Raw genomic sequence first — 19426 nt, forward strand, 5'->3', positions numbered from 1 at the left:
GGGCTAGAAATCACTCTTAAACACTGTTGGGGAGGAAGCACTGTGGCCCAGCTTGCTGAGCGAGTGAGGCACGGATGATAACAGCTTTATTTATAGCACTTAACTGGCTGTTGGCTCAAGGCACCGATTTGTGCTTAGCATGCGATCATTTAGGGCGGCTGTTTGTGCAGCTCATGGCTGGAGCACTCGCACAGCCCCGCTGAAGCCCTCAGAGAGCTCCCACCACCCGGCATGGCAGCAGGACTTCGCCCGGGTTCGATGTGTCCCGCTCCTTGTCCCCAGCCCAGGCAGCCGGCCTGGGATCAGGCTCCCCTGGACTGACCAGAAACTGATTTTCCTGCTTATATTTATACAGCATCTCATCTGGAGAAATCCCGATCGGTGCTTTAGGGTCCGAGAGGTTGCACATCCCTAAAACTAATGGACTAATTAATAGCAGCTGCCTGGGGAGAGCTGTGTCACTGCTCAGTTTCCAGATCTGTCCCTTTCTTCTAAAGGATCTGGGTGCTGGGATTCATTAGATGGGAGCTGCGATGGCTCTGGAGATGAAAGCTCTGTCCATGAATTATCACTGGGGTGCAGACAGCTGCCTGGGCCACTTTAGGGAAACTCAACAATGGAAATAGAGGGGGGGGGGGGGGAACAAAAAAACAACAAAAAAGCCACAACTTCTTGGGCTTTTCCTCTCCCCATTTTCCACTTCACCACTGGAAAAAAAAGAGGAGGAAAAACACAGCAAAAGGAAGAGAAAGAAGAAAACGCATTCTTTCCCCCTTCACATCCTCCTCCCCTCAAATTGTGAATGTTTAGCATAAAAATAACCTATAGGAAATCAGCCCCCTTCCTGCAGCACACTGTGGGTCTCTGAAGGGCTGGGGGTGCCTGCAGCACCCCGGGGCTTTCCTGACTCTCCTCCTCCACCCCACTCCGGAGCAAGCGAGACTCCTTGCCGTGAGCTGCTCTGGGATGGGAGATGCCACCAAGATACAACTATTATTAGCAATGTTGCGTTAGGTCTTGTCAACAGGAGCCCTGATGCCTGGGAAAGGCTCTGTGACGGGAGGCACGAGTCCTCTGGGAGGGGGGGGCCCTGGCTTAACCCAATTTCTGCGGAGGGAAGAGCTCAGAGGGGCCTGGGTTTAGGGGGGTGGGGAGGTTGGGGGTGATGGAGCCGAGGAGGGGGGAGTGTCTGCTGGAATCATCTCTCCCAGGGAGATGTGGTCGGTCTGGAGGATGTTCAAGCCTGTGGCATGTGAGCTGATGTCCCCATTGCAGCCAGGACAGTGTCACCTCCTGGGGGGAGTGAAAGCTGCTCGGTGTCTCACCAAAATGGGGACGTTTCCATCTTGATTCTGCTCCCAGCCTCGGGGCACCTGGATCCTCCCCCTGCGCAGTCTTGGCCTGTTGCTGCAGAGGAAGTTTCTCCAGCATCATTTCCAAGGTGACTCTCTGTTCCTGCACCGTCTCCCATCCGCCGGCTGAGCATGCCAAGCTGTCTGACTGGGGAGAAATTATGAAATGGAGAAAAATGCCAATAAGTATGGCGCTTCCATGCTGCCAGCCAGGCTTTTCCAGGGCTGCTGGGACAAGGACCAGTGTCCTGCTGGGGATGTGGGTCTCCCTCACCAGGGATTCATTCCCCAGCTCAGGGCTTCCCCACTCCTGGCTTTAGATTTTTTTTTATTTTTTTTTTTAATTGACCTGAAGCCAAACTCCTTCAAGCATGAATTGGGTGGCCACATGTTGGTTTAGGGGTGATGCACCCCTAAGGAAAAGCTTGGCGCGGCAGCAGCTGGCGTGTTGGTGTGCTGTGGACCCCGAGCAGGAGGAGGAGAGCCGAGCTTGGCACGTCTGATTGATCGCCGTCTTTTAAAATAACCAGCCAGAGCCTGGATCTTCCGTTTCTGTAGGATGTGGAAAACCTGGAGAGGGGGAAGAGAGAAACAGCTTTGAGAGAGCAAGTGCAAGTATTGCTAATTTATGATCAGAGAAATATATGTTTGAGTTTGAAGATTACAGGGAAAGGACCTGGTGTTCAGCTGATGATAAATCTGTTTTATCGGGGGATTGTGAAAAGGCTTCCCCACAGGGCAAATTGCGGGAACACAGAACATAATTACCCCAAATTCCAATTTGAGTAATTATTTCTACCTACCTGTCACTCCCCTGGTGCTTTCAGCTGGATGGAGAGGTTTTGCTTTCCCTTGCCTCTCTGCTTAAGAGCCAAAGCCATTGTGCAGCACTGCTGGGCGCTCTGAAGAGCTGGGCCAGCACAGCCTGGGGGGAGGCACTTGCTTGCAAGGTTTTGGGGCTCACTGCAGTCCCACCCCAGCCCCGGAGCTGCCTTTTCACTGCCTTTTTCCATGGCTGCTGGGTAGGGACTGTCAGATGTTGCTTTCTGCACCCACACTTGGCACGCAGGCAGGGAGGAGAGGGGCAGAACAGGGTAGGGGGGGATTTGGGTCGCCGCATCCTAGGTTGTCTTGACCCTTACAGAGAGGGCAGCACCCCCATGAGTAGCGGGGACTGATGGGGAGAGCCCCTGCGTGCAGCCAGGACGTTGATTTTTTTTTTTCCCCCGTGTCCATCCTTGGGATGGGTGGCACGTGGACGGAGGTTGGAGGGACACTGGCTGCTGGGGACGTCCAGCCCCGCGCCCGCTGTCCCCGTCCCCTCGGGCTCCGTGCCGTGGCAGTGAGGTAATCGAGGGTTTTACTGCAGTGGGCCGTGGACAGCTTTTCTAAGCATCGTCTCCTAATGCTTCCCCGAAGAGCCAGGCAGGCTACTGGGCACATTAGGAATCGATGCACATCGCAAACGGATTGTCTGCTCTCTCTCCTCCACCTTTCCACCCTCTCCGGCTGTCTCCGTGCTTGCCCCCTCCCCAGTATGCCCCGTGCCAGCTCTGCCCTCCCAGTGTCACCCAGATGATGGCGGGGGGGACACACCAGGGACGGTTCCCCCCAGTGCAGGGATGCAGCGGGCAGGTCTATCCTCACCCTGGTCCCACCAGGATGGACCATCAGATCCAGGTGAAGCAGCCGGGCTGCACCTCCTCGCCTCCCCCCCTCCGGGACTCGGAGCAGACAGGCGTTGCGGGTGGAGCGGGTGACAGGCGTCTGCACGGGTCAGCCAAGCAGAGAGAGAAAAATGACCCCGGGGAGAGCAGGGATGGGCTCTGCATCTCAAGTGGCTCCCCTGGAGATGCCAGACGGTCCGTCCTGTGAGGACCAGGGACCCGTCACCTCCCAGATCTTCCCTCTGCCGAGGGGGAAGTAACAGCCGGGATGGCACAGTGAGTTCAGCTGCAGAAGGCAGAGGCGTTTGGAAAAGCGACTGCTCTGCCCACAGCAGTGTGGAGCAGCCCCCGGGCTCACAGGGGGAACAGCCCGGGGGTGGGATTTTCTCTTGTGGGAGTTTCCTCCAGCTCCATCAACAGGTACTTCTGATTTATCACCTTGTTAGTGGAAGAATTGGATCCTAAAAGGGCTCTGAAATGTGCTGGTCATGCACCCAAACCTGCAGCTGCCAGCCCCGGTCCTCCTCACCCCCAGCTCTGAGCGCTCGTGGCAGAGAGGGGAGAGGTCTCCAGAGCTGAGGGAAACTGAGGCACAGAGTGACAGGGCCATCTCCCAGGGTCTCAATGAGCCATGGGAGAGGACACCAGTCCCTTGCACACTTCAGCGGCCTCAGTTTCCCCCCAATCAGGAAATCACCCACAGTGAACCGTGGCTCAGCACAGAGATGGAGAGCCCTGCACAGGGGTTTGGGGTGCTGGGGTGCTCCATGGGAGGGGAGCGGTGGGGGCTGTGGAGCAGGGATGGGGGCAACTTGGATCAGGGTCCCACTCAGCATCTTAAATACTCTTTTTGTCTGCTCAAACACAAATTACTCCATTTCCCTGCGAACCTCCTGCCTGGATCCAGACTTTCTTGTGTCTGCTGAAGAGGCAGAGGACACACGTGCTGGTGGTTGTGGACAGAGGGACGCCTTGGATGGATGGACAGGGCTGCAGCAGGGCATCTCTTAGGTAAGTGGGTGGAGAGGAAGAACCAGAGGGACCTGCTAGTCCCCAACAGGTCATTAGGTGGCTTTGCCAAGAGGCTAATGAGGCTGGGAGGATCCCCAGGGGTGGCAGAGCCCGGTTTGCCCTTCCCCGGGCCGGCTGCTCCGCACGGCGATGCCCCGACCTGGCAGGTGCTCACGTGGCTCCACTGATAAAACTTGCATGAGGACATGCGCAAAAATCAATGGTTGGGCTTATGAATTAATGATCGCTGAGCGGATCGATGCAGCCCGCCCCGCGCATGCTGTATTGCTAATGAGCACCAGCAGTGGGAGCGCGGGAAGGGCCAGCGGCGTACTGCTGCAGCGCCTTTTGTTTATTCGTGTTTTAAGTGTATTTATTTTACATTTGCTCCCAGAGCTACTTTAAGCAGAGAGCAGGTGATTTCCATGAAAGGGACCCCGTGCGTGCATGCAGCGGGGAGGGGGCTGCTGCTTTCTGGAGGAGGGGGGATGTTCGAAAGGGCCGATGGCTCTTGGCTCTGTGCTGGAAGGGGTTGAATCAGAGGCAGGCTCTATAAATATGTATGTGGGTAATTTCTAGTCGAACACTACAGCTCTCGGCGCTGGCATGTGTCACTCCCGTGGCATTATCTCTGCAATTTGAGCTTTTTCCCACAATTGCATAAGAACCTCTTGGTGAGTCACTGGGTTTGGGGGGAGAGAGGCGAACGGCGGCTCGGAGGCGGCCGGCTGCGCCTGCGCGCGTGAGGTGTGAAAATCAGCCGCTCAGGTGCTCCATGGTTTGCAACTTGCTCCTGAGCAAACCTTCCCCCCCCCCCCTCCCCAGCCACCCACCACTCCGCTGCCCTCCCCGACGTCACCGCTGGCTCCCTGCTTTGGGGACATTTGGTTGTCCCCCCTGCCATTGAGCTCCCTGTCTGCCCAGCATCGCCTTCTGCCGGGGGGGTTATTTTTGTCCCTGTCCTCATGGCTCTGTTTGCGCATTGATGACCCTTCAGTGCCAATAATAGCCGTGTTTCAGGTCCCCAACTAAAACCGCTGCAGTGTCAGAATCGATAAGCATTGGTGGCTGAGACCATAATAAGTATAATAATCCCCATCAGGGTAACAAATAGGGGAGAGAGTGCAGGGCTGCTAATATGGTAATGCCACGAATCTGCTTCGATCAGCTGGAGCCGCAGCATCCCCCCTGGGAGGGGCAGGTACCTTGGATGTCTCGATATTTGCTGTCCTCAGCATCAGCAGAGCCCCCAGTTCTGGCGGCAGTAACGCCTTGCGTGCCCCAGCTTGGAAACTTGGCTTTGCACCATTAATTATTGGGTGTTTGGAAATGTGTGTCCCCCAGCATGGGAGAGGGGCCAGGGTTCCGCGCAGCCGGGGGAATTGCTTATCTTACCCCAAAGCTTAAAGAAAATTTAAAGACGGAGATTATCGAGCCAGGGAAATTCCTGCTGCGACCTGTCCTGCCCATTTGTCTTGCAGAGATCGAGTGTGGTGAGAGCCGGGAGGGAGAGGAACGTCAGTGGCATTAAAGTAGCTGCTTAGGAAAAAAATAAAAATCAATATGTAATTGTGGCCCCATTGATCTGTGGCTCTGCCGCTGCGGCTCTCCACTGCGCTTTGATCAGCTTTCATGGTCGCAGATGAGAGTCTCAGCAGCTGGGGGTATTAAATGATGCCGAACACTTTTCAGGTGAAAACTATAGAATTTTTCCTTAAATAAACCCAAAATAGAGTAGCAGCTGCAGGGGCAGGGGACACTGGAGCAGCCACGGGGCTCAGCGTGCTGTTTGCAGGAGGGATGCTATTGCCTCTCTGCTGGGACTTCCCCGAGAAGCTGGAGTGACGCTCCCTGCCCACAGCGGCTGCTTGGTTCCTTCTCATTACAAAAAAAAAAAAAAAAAAGAAAACACCTCGGACACCCAAAAAGCTGCTGGCCAAGCCCTGCTGTAAATCCATGGCCGTGGAAATGTCCCCAGCGATGGTGTGGTGGGGCTCGAGGGGCTGAGCACGCTTGGGGGGCAATATCTAACCACATGTCATGGGAATGAGACCAGTCCCAGGCAGAACTGGTTGGTAATTTTTACATAAATTGTTTTTGCTCAAAAAATGGAGGTGGTTTAAAACCTGGCGTGTTTATAGAAAAACATCAGTTTCCACAGATTTCTGTTTCAACATGTTTTTTAGAAGAAAAAGGAAAGCTTTCCAAATTGTCAAAAGACCCCAGTTGAACACTTTCTCGACAGAGCATAATCCATTTCTCAGCTCCAAATTACTTTTCATTTTGCAATGTAAGTAAATGTATTGCAAAATCCCCTTTTCAAAGGGGGTTGAAATCCTACTGAAATGGTTGGGGAGGATCTCAGTGGCAGACTGGGATTAACTCGTTCCAGCCTGGGGTCTGGATTTTCAAACAATTTCCTTTTTCCTTTCTTCTCGATGATGGTTTTTCATCCTGCTGCAGGATGGTTAATACCAACAATTCCTTCCTGGTGTGGAAATTGCTTCATCTACAGGCACCAAATATTAAGGGCTGGCAGGGAATCCTACGTGGGGGCAGAATAACTCATTTTTGTGCTGTTTTTCTAATTTACCCTACTTCTGCAGCATTTTTAGTGGCCTCAGTGAGGGAGAGGAGGCTGGTGGATGGTCTGGCCCACTATAGGCATTTCTCCCACACCGATGGGTGATGGTTTGTGGCCAGAGCACTGGAAGATCTTGTTGTTGCACTGGTCCAGCAATAATTCCCTCCAGTGAGGCACGGGATGACATCTCAGGTAGGGACCATCTCCAGCCACATGAGTCTGTGTCTTGCCCGAGCCATTGCAATTGCAGGTTGGGGGTGCAGCCTCCGGCGCGGTGAGCCCAAAGCACGCCGAGAGCACCGGCACCGCCGTGGCTTTCCTCGGGAGCCTTGCTGGAACTGAGAGCAACTTGTTTATTAAACTGCTGTCTCCGTAGCTTTTGCACCCTTCTCTGCCCGCTAAGTATTAATCAGACTAATAACTGGATTCCAGATTTTAGTTTTTCCAGAGAGGAGGTGGGGGCCCAACCCGTGGGCTGCATCCAGCTGGGAGAGATGCTGGGGCAGAGCAGGGGCTCCCCAAATTCGCAGCGGGATGCAGCTGGAGCCACGGGGATGCAGGAGGATTTGGAGAAATCTCTGGTTTGCTTCTGGACTCAAAGGATTCTCCCAAAGCAGCGCCCTTCACCCCTGCACAAGCTTTTCCAGGCACAGGAGGGGTTTGGGCTGGGTAAGATGGGGGCAGAGGTGTGTCTGGGAACCCCCAAACAGCATCGGGTTCCCAATGGCAGTTGCGTTAATGGCTCAAATCGGCTTAATGAAATGGTGGCTGTGTTGGTGAGCAGCCAAAATCTGACCTGCTTTTTTCTTTATTGTATCTGTTTGCAGACCTCATGCAACTTTTTAATTGAATGTTTCAATGCCTCTGTAGAGCTGGGCAGGATTTAGAGAATGCGGCTGGGTTGCTTGCAAACTTCTTCAGGCTCCAAGTGTGCTCCAAGCTTTCCTTATTTTTTATTTTTTAATTTTTTCTCCAAGAAAAAGGGGAATCAAAGCAAGTGGCCAGGCTCATGGGTGTTTGAACTGGGTCCTGGCTGGAGTGGTGCAGGAATTTATAGCAAAGCCCAGGGCCACGGGGGAGGGGGCAGAGGCTGGTGGCACTGGGAGCCTGCAAAAGGGTGTGCAGATGGGGCTGGGCCCTTTGGAGCTGACCTAGGGTTGGGTTTTGGTGTCCACATGGACTTTGGTGGCTTTGGGTCTGATGCCTCCCTTGCAATCAAATAGAAACCTGAAATTATGACAAGCCCATAAACGCAACTGTTAGAGTCTGTGATGGGCTGGCAGTGGGATATCCAGTTCCCAGCTGGGGAAGGTTTGAGGAGGGTGGAGGGATGAAGGGAAGAGCCAGGAGCTATTTCAGCTCCCTGTGCCACCCCCTTCCTCCTGCTGCTCCAACTCGTGTGCTAACAAATGCTTTGTGGGAAGCTGTGCCAGCGATGCTCGGAGCACGCAGCACGAGAGCAGATCGTCGCCCTGCCCCGCGCAGGGAAATCCCTTTGATGCTAAAGTGGCTGCAGGGGGAAGGAAGAGGAGTGGGCACAAACACATCCCGCTCTGAGCGACGGGCTGGTTCATTGAGCAGAGCCCTGGCAGGCTCCGCCACGTCCTTCTGCTGTTTTTCAGCGATAGCTGTCGGATCTGATAATTGCAGCAGGCTGGCTTTCTGCCTCCTCGCTGGAAAAGCACTGCCTCGCCCCGTGCCTCTGTGCACCCACAGCGAGGAGGTTTGATGCATCCCTACCCTCGGAGGCACGGAGGGAAGATGTTGGGGAATAAACCCTGGAGTGGGGCAAAGATGCTCAGCTCTTGGGATGCAGCTGGAGGGAAGGGGCAGAGTCTATTGCAGACAAAACCCAGGGTTTACGGGCATCTCACTGTTCTCCCTGTTTTTGTCCTTCCTCCTGCCTTTTCAGAGCGAGGGGAAGTGTTGGCAGCCTGACAAGGCTCAAGTAGTCGCTGGGGTATTTTCCGGTGGCAGGGAGGGTCTGAGCAGCGATGCTGAGGTCGTTCAGTGTTGTCATCCGTGACGCAGATGTGTCACCATCCCCCGGGGTCCCCATATGACAGCTTGCGCCAGCTCCTGCCGTCGCGACAGTCTCTGACTCCACAAGCGCAGGCACCTGGGGCAGGAGCGTCTGTGCCTGCAGTGGGAAGCTGGCCACGAACCCCGGCTGTCCTGGGAAGGGCTACGGTCACGTCCTGCAGATGGAAATCCCTGCCTGGTCCCGAAGGGCTCTGGGGAGGTGGGGGAGGACACGCTGGCTCTGCCTTTTCCCTTAGACACCCCCCTGTCCGTGTGAAGTGAGATGCTGTAAGCACAGCAGTTTGGCCTTGGTGCAAAGCTTGCCTCTCGCCGGGTTTTTCCAGGGTTGCCTGCAGCTAGCCAGCCCTGTCTGCGGCCCCAGGATGGAGGTGAGGGAGAAATCTGGGGAGCAGAGAGACCAGGGATTGCCACCTTTCCCAAACTGTCCTGGGATGGAGCCGGAGTTAAAATCTTGGACCAGGTCTCAGCAGATGAAGCATCTGCTCCAGCTCCAACAGCCCATGCTGAGACCTGGGGCACATCCCGTCACCTTCCCTGCCCTGAACCCTCCTTCTCCCTCACACATGAGTGTTTCAGGGCATGAGCAAACACCCGGCGATACCCACAATTGCCTCCTGGAATTTTTGTGCAGGACCTGCTCTCTGGGGACTGATCCAGGCCCCTGCCTGGCAGAGCATCCCTAGCCGTGGCTGGGGGGATGCTGCTCCCCTCCACAGCAGTTCTGTTCCCCTTTCCCACATACCCCCCCCAAACCCACCGATCCAAACCACCACCACATTTTGGTCCTCCTCGTTTCTTGAGCCCAGGTTGTTGCCAGGGGTTTCCCCAGAGACCTCACTCCTGCCTTTCCCCAGCAGCCTCCCTGCAAAAACGCTTTCCTAAGAAGTCTGGAATAAAAAAGAAAGAAGAAACAGCCCCCTTGTTCTGCTGCGATGAACTGGCTCTTTTTCCAGTCACAAGGGCGAGCTGAAGCAAAACTTTCCATACTGAGCAGGAACAGAAAGAGAGAGGGAGAAGTAATGAACCCTCCTTTAAAGAAAAAAAAAAAAAAAGCACAAACCCAACAAAAAACAAAAGCCAGCAAAGCCGAGCGCTTTCTTTCCCCCCATCTCCCTCCTTTTTGGCACAAGTCAGTGAATTTGCAGAAGTGTGTTTTAAGCAGGAGCAGATGCCGGCGTTCCTTGGGCCGGGAAGGGCGAGCCGAGCCCAGGAGGGACGTGGAGATAGAAAACAGATTGCAGCAAATACTTGTGTATTTAATTGCTGTGCGGGACGGTCGTGCGAGGAGTGCTGGGAGCCGGCCTGCCGTGCCATGCCCTGGCACTGCTGGCTGCCCACCGCTGGCTCTCATGCGTTTGGCACCTTGAAATATGGGTGTTTAAGGGGTTTTATTGCCCAATTGGTGTGTGAGAGTTTCCTGGCTTGCCTGCTTCAGGGGCCAGAGAGCCAGAAATGTGGTTTAAAAGCTGAAGGTCCTCATGAAGCCTCAGGACGCCGAGAGCTGGGGCTGTGGTGAAACCCTGACTGTGGAGTAGAGAGGCATCAGGTGCTGCATTTTGGGCTGGGAAATTGGCAGAGCCGTCAGCAGAGCCATGGTCTGAAGCTTTGCAGAGAGAGAGAAATGTTTGGATCCAGGGTCTTTTGGATCCTGCTCACCCTGTAGCATCTTTTGCTCGACCGGAGGCAAGCGTTGCACCGAGGGGTGGTCCCAGTAGGATGCTGGGCAGCAATCTCTGCTGCCTGGAAATTAGTGGTCCTGGTGGCCAGCAGTGCTATTTCCCACACCACTGTGGGAACCGGAGGTCCTGATGAATCAAAGTCCGCCCAGAAAAGGCTCTGGATGCACATGGGGATGACGGTCCCTGTCCTGAAGCGCTGGCTCTTCACGCACCATCAAAGCGATGAGGCGGTCACCCAGGGAAAGGTTTGCTCCAGGGCACCTCACAGAGCTACGGAGAGCTCTCGGTTTCTTGACCCTCAGTTTCTTAGGATGTATTCTCGATCTGCGAATTCCTTAGGTGGTGTTCTGGTGCAGACATGCCCATTAACAGCATCCGAAAATAAAAGCAAAATTGTCAAATTGAGGCCACTTCTCTGGCTCACATAAAACCAGCTCCAACAGCCCAACACCGGTATCTGCCCATGGCTGCTGCTCCTCTTGATACCTCTGGCGTCCTCAGCCTGGAGAAACGCCAGCCTGGCCCCTAGAAATTCAGTAAATCTGAGCAAGGGAAAAGGGGTCAGAAGGAAAATTGGGCCGTACAAGTAGTGCTGGTGTCCTGGCATGCCGGGACAGTGGCCAAGAGGGTGGCAGAGCACCGGGCTCTCTGGATCTGCCTGGATGTGCCTGGCTGTCTCCGGTGTCAACTGGCTTTTGTGATGAACCTGTTCTTCCCAAAAAGCTCAGCTATAGGTTCCTCCCATTAGCAATGCCCTCCGTTCTGCTTCTGCTAAATGATTCATCCCAAACACTCTCATTATTGCTCCCATTAGTCACACTGACATAAATTCTTCTTTGACAAAACACTATATGTTTCTCATCAACTCCGCATGGCCATGATGACTCGTGTCCTTAAAACCTGATCTAAATGATGTGGCTTTTCCGCACCCCCCCCCCTCCCAGTAATTTAAAAATGATACACCTGCTTTTGTTTTTTAGCCCATGAAGGGGAAAAGAAATAAAACAGGGTAAGAGCAGCCATGCTTCTCCCGGCTTGTTCCTAAGCGCTCTAGGAGCTGGGTGACCCTGCCTGTGTGTTCAGCAGAGGCAGCGGGGCTGGATCCCAGCCTCCCGGTGCCAAATCCTTTGGGATGGCTTCAGGAAGCAGCACATAGAGTGATGAGATAGTCTGGCTCAAGATGCTCATCTCCAAAGGTTACCCAAAAACCCTATCCCGGAAGAAACCGTCTCCTTTGAAGGTTCATATCTGGCTGTGTCACTCCTCTCCCTCTGCAAGAGACTGGCTTGGGATGCAAGAGGCAGCAAGCCCGGGCTCCCCCAGCCTCTCCTGCTGCGTCCTCATCGGGTTTGGTCTCACAGGGTCAAGGGCAGGCTTTGCCTGAGGGTACAGAGGGAGGGTCACTGGGGACAGCCTTGCACATTGCCGCTGGCTCAGCCCGAGCGGTGGGCACGCAGCCGCCCTCCTCCTGGAGCAGGTCCCAGCCCTGCAGCGCGGGCAGCTCTGGGGACAACAGTAACAGCCTTAAAAGGGGTGACAAGAGCAGCAGCCCAGCTCTCGTGTGACCAGCTCGGGCTCAGGAGGAGCACCATGCTGGGAGGAGAGGCAGGGACACTCCCGCAGTGACATTTCCCCATGAATTTCTGCCTTTCACCATCTCTTTCTCATCAGCAGCATCACACGCCGGCTGGGGGGCATGTCCCCTGCTCAAAGCAGGGAGGTGTGACCTGTGCGGAGCGGGGACAGTGCTGCTCTGGTCGGGTTGTCCCCGACCACCTCAACTCCACTGTCACTCTCAGAGCAGGGAAATGTCACGGCTGCAACATCAGCACCGGGGAGCAGCTGCCCAAAATACTCTCACCAGCTTTCTCAGGAAGGTTAGATGTTGTTTGCAGACATGATGTGGGAAAGATGAACATCCCCCCTCCCCCTGAGGCGACCCTCCCCTGGGGAAGCGACGCTTGCTGGGAGCTGACTTCTGTCATTTCTGGAAAGCAGTGCTTTGAGCAAACTATTTATAAACTGAGTTTTCTTTAACTCCTGAAATTGAGCCATAACTTCAGACAAACAGAAAAAAAAAAAAAAACAAAAAAAACCCGAGATGCAGGCAAATAAATGCAGGCAAAAATAAATACACAGGCAGCCTAAATTTGCAAAGCAACTAGTGATTCTGGGAAGGGTCTGGGTTTGGAGGCAGCTGCAATGGGGCTGGTGAAGACTCTTCTCAAAAGGCTTCCAGTGGCCGGGGAGCTGAGGACTGGTAGTGGCACTGCCTGTGGGATGGTGTTGGTGGGACTTGGAAGCCCGGCTGCCCAGTGCCACAACCGAAATCCTGCTGATATTTAAGCCCCACGTTGCCTCTGCCCCCAGATAATCACCGTGGTGGGACACGGCAGGCAGCATGACCTCCCTCGGCGCGCTCTGCACGGCTCCTACCCGGACCCGTGGTGGGGATTTATGGCCCCACTTCACTCGGGTTTTTACAGGTTCATTTGTCGCCACAGCCTCAAGTGCCAGCGGGGCCGGGTGATGCCACCCAGCCCGCATCATGTGCCACAGGGCACGGACAGGCCACCCCACGATGCTCCTGCATCCGTGTGGCACCAGGGGCTCGTTTCTGGCTGTTGGATGGGTGACAACTCCCTTTCCTATCAGACCACCTCGTTTATTTCAAGCCTTTTTTCCAGCTTGGGCTGCCATGGGTCTCGCTGGCACGTGCTCGCCCACAGTGTCTCTGTGTGTCCCTCCCTCCCATCCCCATTCCCCCACTGGCACCCCCAGCCCACCCCTAAACACACTCATCTATTTCTGCTGTGGGAGAGCACGGCTTCGGGAAACAGGTCCATAAATCACCGGCAACACTTGGAAATAAAAATCATTATTGTGATGAATGAGGTTTTATTTCTCTTTTAAGGAGAGGGATCATGAAAGACCAGGGCAGGGGAGAGCGGGGAAGAGGAGGTGTTGCATTTTCTATTTTTGACAAGTTAAGGGGGATAAAACTAATTGCATGTGAGCTGTTGGAAGAGAGAGGGGAAGAAACAGCATTTGCTGCGTGTCCCTTGCTGGGGATGGTGGGAACGTGAGCGTGTGTGAAGGCTTCCTGTGCGACTGCATTATTACTATAGTATATTGCACTGCAAAGGGTCATGTTCGTGCCTCAGAGAGGTTGTCCTGGCCATGGCATGGTGCTTGGTATTGTACAAACCCACAACAAAATGTTATCCCTGGCTCCAGTCTGTGGGTAATTTTCTGCCAGCGCCACCAGCACCCGCATCCCGCAGCACCCACATCCCTCAGCAGCAGCTTGGCTCTCGCTGGCACCATGAGTTTGGGGAGCATGTCCCACAGCCAAGGGGAAGCTTTGCACAGAATGACTTCAGGATTTGGCCCCAGGCTCCTGGGGATGGGAGCTTGTATTAATTAAGCAGCAATGATCCAAGTCACAGGGCATTTCCTGGGGATTAATGACTGGCTGGGAAGAGTTAATGACTTGAGATGAATCCAAAAATCCCATTTACCCCAATCAGTCCTGAGTCCCAGCACACACTTTGTGCCAAAGTCAGCACCACCATTTTAAGTCAATTTTTAAAAGTATTATTAATAAGAATAATAAAGTATTGGAAATGGATTCTCCTTCCCGCCACAGCGATGCAGCTCGATTGCTGTGGGCAGGCTCTCAGGGAGAATGGATGCCCCTCATATTAAGCCGATGTATCAAATGGAAAGAGCATCCCTCCCCACCAGGAGCCCTGTCCTGACCCTCCCAGCACCTCCCGGGGACAGGAGGGTGGCAGGGACGGTGTCCTCAGCCTCTGCTTGCAGTTCCCAGCCCAGCTGCCCCGGGATGGCGATGAACAGAAGATGCCGGTCTCAAAGCAGGAGGAGCAGCGGGCAGAAGGCAACCTGCTGCAGCGTTGTGCCCAGAGGAGATCAGGATCCGGCCTCTGAGCAATTATCTCTGATAAATGTTTTAGGGTTGTCATGGCAATGAAAAAGCCCAGCTAATCCTTGGGTTTCCTGTCTTCCAAGGGAAGAAAGTTTGCATACCTGACCGCAGGCGTGAGCAGCCAGGAGGGCTGCTTGGCCTCTGCACTGCCAGCCCTGCACACACACACTGGAGTAAATGCGAACTGGATCGGTCCCGAGGAGGGGGAGAGCACCTCGCCTCTGGTCTCCATTGCCATGCGGTGGTGGGTGATGCAGCGGCGGGGGGTCGCAAGGCCAGCCCTCCCCTTTGTGATCGCTGGTTCTTTATTTGCACTACACCCCTGGCCGCGTCCCTGCCTTCCCCATCACGGGTGGGGACGACGGAGCGCAGCAGTGGGGTGAAGGTCTGGGTGCTCCCCTGGCTGCTGAGCAGACCACAAGCCGGGATGCAGCTTGGGGGTGGATGCAGCCGACGTGATGCTTGGGGAAAGGCGATCCGAAATGCGCCCTGCTCAAGCATCTGTTATCGGTGGAAACCAGACCCCTGGGCAAATCCTGCCCTTGGCCTTCCCCCTCACCCCAGCGGAATGAGAGCAGCCCTGCCACGAGCAGACAGCGATGTGGTGGGCACCGTGGTGAAGAGCATCCAGCTCAAGAAGCCCTGGCCGAGGGGATACCTCCAGCCAAGTAGCTCGTCTCCGTCTGAAGCCAAAAGGGAACTCAGCACTTTGTGAGTGACCGGGGACCGTCCCTCCCCTCAGCGGGACCAGCACTCGTCTCCTAATCCTTACTGGAAACACAGCACTGCTCCCCTGCTACAGCCAGGAGCCTCTTCAGCTCCTGAGCTGCTTACCCCACTCTTACTCCTATTACTGGAAAGTTTTATAGCCACTCACTGTTTGTGATTAATCATTTTGTTTTAATTGCCACTCCTCTGGCTGGCAGAGGCTCAGCAGGGATTTTATGCCTCTTGGCTGCTTCCCCCAGGTATGTTCCAGGACTGGCTGACTGCGAAGCACTGAGCAGGAGCAGCCCCACGACAGCGGGTACCCGAGTTCAGCGGGGTGCAGGTTCAGGTGGTGTCTGTGCACTCGATGTCAGCTCATGAACCAGCACCCTGATGGAGCCCCAACGCAATAACGAGCTCCCTCAGTGATGCAGCCAAACTTGCAGTAGCAGCAGCTCTCCCTGGGACTGCAGGCTGCAGCGAGGGATATGGGGGATTGGGGATGCTCCCTGGGGCTCCCCAGGGGTGCTGACATCCTTCTGCCACACGCTGGAAGCTGGCAGAGGAGGAGTGAGACCCAGGAGCTGTTAAATACCCTTCAGTGATGTTTCTGCACACAAGAGGAATGAAATGTAAGCAGCAGCTTCAGTAGGGAAATAAGAAACACCCAAGCTGGAGCGTGCCTGAGGCAGGGTGGGATGCCCCTGCCTCTGCAAACAATGTGGCACTGGGATGTTTCCAGGCTTGAGCTGGTCACAGCCCCACATCTCTTTTGTGAGGAAACGATGGCATCTGAAAATGTGATTTTTGATTCAAACGATGCTGAGGGTTTGATCATCAGCTGGGAAGCCAGCAGAGATGCTGGCATCCCGAGGATGGCTCGACGTACCCCCCTTAGGGATCTGCCCAGTGCCCTCCCAGCGGGTGACACTGCCTGGCTGCATGTGTGTCATGCCAGGTCCCATCCCGCTGGGGCAAGGAAGGAGCAGGAGTGACAGAAATTACTTTGGCCAGTGCCCTGATGAGCTGCAGCCCATGTAACCACGGCTTCGGGCAACCAGAGCACACAAGGAGCATCCTTCACGTGTCTGGCATGTCACTGCATTTCCTGCCTTTCCCAAACCTCCCCCAGGCAGGAGATGAGCAGGGATGTCTGTCCCCTCCTCGCAGGCAGCTCAGGCCCCTGGCCAGCCCGCCAGCTCTTCAGGACCAGCCCAGATATGGGAGCAATGGAAATCTTCATCTTGTCCAGCCTCGGGAGCGAGGGGATCAGCATCCCAGCTCCCAGTGTCCCCACAGATCCCACTCATAGCAAGCCTTGGGGATGAGGACACATCACGAGCCAGGAGCTGTGCTGCTGGGAGCAACTCCACGGCCAAAGCAGCAAATCCAAAGAGAAGCAGAAAACATGTGAGGGTCGAAATCAGGCAGCAAATTTAAGTTTGCAGCAAGATGGTGCAGCATTGCCTCCATCCCAGCGAGGCTTCACTCGGCTCGAGTGGCCCCTCGCTCCCTGGGAGAGTTTTCATGGGAATTAAAATGATTTTGCTGGTGAAATGTCTTTGTCCCTGGAGGTTTTTCCCTGCAGTGCGGGGTGGAGGGTCTCTAGCTGGCTCTGCCCAGGATCCCCCAGCAATCCCCAGTGCATCCATGTCCCACGCAGCCACCGCGTCCTTCACTGTCACCGGGAGAGCACGGCATCCCAGGTCACTGCTGCCGGAGCTGCCTACACCTTGCCTGCGCTTCCATGCTAAATAATTGAAAGCTCATGCAATGGCCACAAATATTTAATAGCTTGTTCATCAAAAATTTACCCTTGTTAAAGCCGTCATTTTAGATGTCTGACAGGACTGGAGAAAAAGCAGCGCGGGGGTGGGGGACAGCGAGGAGGGGATGCTCTGGCCAGAGGGAAGCATAAAGGGTCATGAATTAGGGGGTGCCATGGACCCCTGGGCAGCTGCTGGCCTGAGCAGGGGGCTGCCTCAGTGATGGGACCCTCTTAGCTGAGCACGGGGGGATCGAAAGGCGTCTGAGTGTGGTTGTGCCACCAACTCATGCTCCCCGGCTCCACCTACTCTGCTACAACATCCCCCACCCCGGGGAGGGCATTGCATGAACTCAGCCACTTGAATTAATTCCCCATCCCTTGGTCCTGGCTCAAAGCCATCCCAGTGCCCTCGGGGACCCGGCACGGTGTTGGATGAACCCAGCTGGCACTGGTGGCTGGTCCCTGGGCTGGGTGCAGCCCCTTCCAGCACTGGCATGGCCATGGCACGGGGCTGATCGCTTCTCTCCTATGCTGCCAAGCAGGCAGCGGGGATGGCTCGGGGGCCTGGAGCCTCCACAGCCACCAGCAGCGATGGCAGAAAGAGATATAAAAGGCCGTCCTACTTAACAGGATTTATATAAAGAGGCGTCTCCATGGCAGGATGGGAAAACAGACAGATATTGGAAGTGATGCTTTGAACACTCTCTTCGCTGGGGCTTCCCTGCTGATGGGGGAGGTGGCACCTGGAACCCACTGTGGCACCCAGGGGTCCCAGCCACCCCCCACTGTGTCCCCACTGCAGCGAGAGCAGCCCACAGGGGTGTCCCCCCACGCAGGGCTGCCCTTCTGCCTGGGGGGTGCACAGGTCAGCCAGCTCCTCTCCCTCCCACCTGCCCTCCCAGAGCCTTCTCATCTCTAATTAACATGCTCATTAAGTAATTTATTTAATAGCCTCTTTGCATTCAGCTCACCCAGGGCTGTGACCAGCAGGTCAGGTGGTGAGTGTTGGGGGGGGGGGGGGGTTGCACCGACCACAGGTGATGCGCTGGCAGGGGTTGGTTTGGGAGGATGGGGGGCTGTGGGTGGGCTCTCACCCTGAGCACCCTGCCATGGGTGCCCAGCAGACACCGGCCTTCAGGAGCACCCACTGCCTGGCTCCCAGTGACCCGCTGGCCTGGAAGCGAGCCGGGAGAGAGCGGCACCTCCGCCAGCAGCGCGCGGTGCCGGCAGGTTCGCTCCCCTTATGGAAAGGCATGTCACGAGCAGGCTCGGGGATGTGTTTATTCCCGTCAGCCCTTGGCCGGTGGCAGGGAGCAGATTTAGTCGGTGAGGAGCCGGGCACCTGCTGCCAAGTTCCCCTGAGAGGTGCATGGAGCTGGGCACGGGTGGCCCCGTGCCACAGAAAATAGCTGGCGGGGGGGGGGGTGTTCCTGTTTGCAGAGGGGGTTGGATGCTCCGTGTCGTTAGGGTTCATGCTTTGGCAGAGTGGGTGCCTTCCCTCCCCTCTCCTAGGAGGAGCACAGCTCTGCAACCACAGAAGCTGCAAATTAAAGTGAAGAAAAGGAAAGTGAAATCCTCATAATCACAGGGCTCTGGGAGTGGAGGCTTTGGGACACGCACCAGATTTCCTTGCAGCTTGGCTCCTCTGACAGCCAGCGGCAGGTCATGGCACTGTCCCAGCTCTGGGAGGGGGGAGCAGCAAATGCTCAGAAGCACTGGTAAGGCAGCAGTTGTGTGAGGACGTCCTCTAAAGGGGGACGGGGAAGGTTTGGGGGTGCACGAGTGGCGGGCAGAGCATGGAGACCTGGCACCGAGCTGCGATGAGCCCCGAGCGCTGCCTTTGCTCAGGTGCGGGCTCTGGCTGTAAGGCTGGGCTCTGCCAGCCCCCAGATCTTCCCAAACGGGCTGCGGGGGATGCTCGGAAGTGCTCGGTCTAATTAAAAGCTGGCTGACGTGGCCAGCAGCTGCTGGTGGAAAAGCAGGTTAATGTCCTGGTGGCCTCGAGGCTGGCTGAGGCGTGGGGCCAGGGAAGGCAGCGGGCAGGCAGGGCTGTAGCAGACCTGGTTCCCTCAGCCCCTACAAGCCTGGCATGAAAGCACAGCTGAGCCTGAATGCTTATCATTATAATTCATTATTATTATTCCTCAGGTGGCTCTCTTCCAGAGGCAGCATGAATACGTGTGCACCTTGCTGCCTCTGCCCATCCTTCTCCCTGCACCCGTAGCCTTTCCGGCCGTGCAGCCGTCTGTCTGGCCATGCACTTGTCTCTCTGTCTCTTTGCATCCATCACTCTGCCCACTTCTGTCTGTCTTACACCCAAATGCCTTCATTATTCGCTGCAGCATCTATTTATCCATCTCACTCACCCCCCCATCCGCCTGCCCAGGTGCTGGCTTGGGGCTGAAGGGGATGTTTAGGGGACACTGCTTCCCTGTCTGAGTGCTCTCCCGAGCTTTCTCCAGGATATCCTCCCTGCCCTCAGCTGCCAGACAGAAGCAGCAAATAACCCTCCTTTCTTGCTCCCCTAAGGACTTGGCGATGGACTGCAGAGCCCATCTGCCCTGAGGCGATCGGCTCAGCCCCATCCTGGCTCGTGGTGGCTGGAAAGCATGTGGATGTTGATGAGCTGCTGGGGGAAATGCAGTTTTGTGAGTCTGGTCAGGCT

Source organism: Tyto alba, unplaced genomic scaffold (genome assembly GCF_018691265.1).
Source record: "Tyto alba isolate M040663 unplaced genomic scaffold, T.alba_DEE_v4.0 Super-Scaffold_30, whole genome shotgun sequence".
In the NCBI taxonomy this organism is placed as follows: Eukaryota; Metazoa; Chordata; class Aves; order Strigiformes; family Tytonidae; genus Tyto; species Tyto alba.